Raw genomic sequence first — 2,037 nt, 5'->3', positions numbered from 1 at the left:
ATTACAGTCCATACGCTGACAGCCAATATGGAACCAAGGCTGGCTGATGCTCGGTTAACTCTTTCCCCCCTGACTTTGCCAAAGACTCGAAAGCTCCTTGCTTCATCACGCAGCAGGCTCTGAAATCTCCTCCTGCAGCGCTACAGCAGGCAAGACACCGGGATACGGTGACTACAATACAGGCAAATGACGAGAGCGGCCTGAAACAATACCGCTGGAAATACCGGCTGGCACGGCACGTGCCTGTTGATCCTGCCTCTGTGCAGGCACTGGGAAATACCGCTCCTGCACTCGCCACTAACGGGAGGCAGGGTATGTAACACATCGGCCATCACGGCGAGCAGAACAGAGAGACAGACACAGCAGTTTACAACTGTGAACACGCTACATTGCAACTGAAATGGAAATAAACTCGCAAACACTTCTCCTTGCTTCAATTTACCTGCTATATGTTCCTGTTTAGGGCAAATTCCTCTAGATGACGTTGATAAACAATCGTCATCCTCTGGCGTAACCTGGATGCCAACCTCCACAGGATTGGATGCTTTTTTCAGCTCACTTGGTGAGGGTGAAGGCGGCTTATCCACAGCCTTCTCTAAGCAGAGACTGCCATTGCATTGTTTCCGTTTGTGCTCAATAAAAATAAGAATGTCCCCCAACGGGAAGTTCATCTGACACTGGCCACAAGTGAGGAGGTCGTGGTCCCCTTCTGGAGCTCCCAATGTGCCATGTTCAGGCTCGTCATCAGTGAGAATGGCTTCAAGAGGTTCGGCTGCAGTTTGAGAAACAAAAGGAGAATCATTAGAGCTCTCAGGAAAGACACCAAGCGCGAGGGGAGGAACACGCCAAGCCCCCTCTTCATGAATATTACACCCTGCTCCCCCCCAGCTGAACTCATGCAACACGGCTATTAGCACGGCAGCGAGGAGATGAATTCATCAGTTACAGGGAAGGGATTGTGCAGAAGCAGCTGTAGCACACGGGACTCAGAGAGCCAGCATTGCAACTGTCTCTGTGTTCCTACATGAGGACAAATTTTTGACTCAACTGAACAATTCAGTGCTAAAATCAAATGAATAGGCTGAAAGAATACACTGCAAAACTCTCGTGGTACTATGAAGAGAAGCAAATACAGCATTTTATTGCCGGATGTATTATTTATGTATATGACTTCAAGGCTAAAAGCACTACACACACTCACAGACACATGAATGTGGATTTTCCACCAGCCAGACCTACTTTCTAAAATTCAGAAGCCTGAACTACACAGTGCGGATGCAGACAAAAGGTGTTTCACCATATGGATATTGCATATTTCCTATGCAGGCTGTGCAAGTAGCACGCGTGTGTGTAAAAGAAAAGAGAGGGAGAGCCAAACCGCATGGCCACACACACCCAGGCACCGACACGCGGGGCCCATATAGCCCTCATAATGCACATGCACACGTATACATCTGTTTTTGTGTCACTATCCCTATCAGCCCATTTGCAGCTTCCAATTTAAAAATTCAAAAGCCAGGAGTTATTTGTGGGGGAGGGAGGGTAGGAGACAAATAAATAAATAAATGGCAAAAACTGAAATGATAAAAAGCAAGTGCGGCAGAAATGTCTGCGGGGCGAGGGGAGGCACCTCTCACTTCTCAGCTACTTCTCAGGATTCAAGTAAATATCAAATTCATCAAATTGATTCCACCTAGAGATATTAGCTGGACAGGATATTTTTTAGTACTTAAGGAAACAAGGCAATTAGTAATTTTTCCTCCTTCACCCTGAAATAAGGAAACGACTAAATTATCTGAAACATGTTAAGCACTCGTGGCCCTCAGCATCTAAAAATCAGCGTGGCCAAGTGACTGCCACATTTCCTTGCAACAGCAAGAAGTGCCTTCTTTAAACTGAAAATACCTTGCCTAATGTTGTCAAAGTTGACAAATTTTCTGAATGAGCTCCCCAAAAAGCTTCATTATGAGGCTATTTTTGCTCATAGAATCATCAGTGGATGCTCTAACGAGGCAGACGTGACTCTCTTTTCTGTTG

The 2,037-nt window shown here is 46.1% G+C and overlaps 1 pseudogene; it reads right to left on the bottom strand.

Moving 5' to 3' along the window:
- Positions 1-212: 212 nt before the first annotated feature.
- LOC104548219 lies at positions 213-772 on the bottom strand (annotated as a pseudogene).
- Positions 773-2,037: the final 1,265 nt, after the last annotated feature.

This window comes from Mesitornis unicolor, unplaced genomic scaffold, assembly GCF_000695765.1.
Source record: "Mesitornis unicolor isolate BGI_N332 unplaced genomic scaffold, ASM69576v1 scaffold53021, whole genome shotgun sequence".
NCBI classification, from domain to species: Eukaryota; Metazoa; Chordata; class Aves; order Mesitornithiformes; family Mesitornithidae; genus Mesitornis; species Mesitornis unicolor.
Note: the sequence above shows the minus strand (reverse complement) of the source record. Positions and strands in the feature narration are given on the sequence as shown.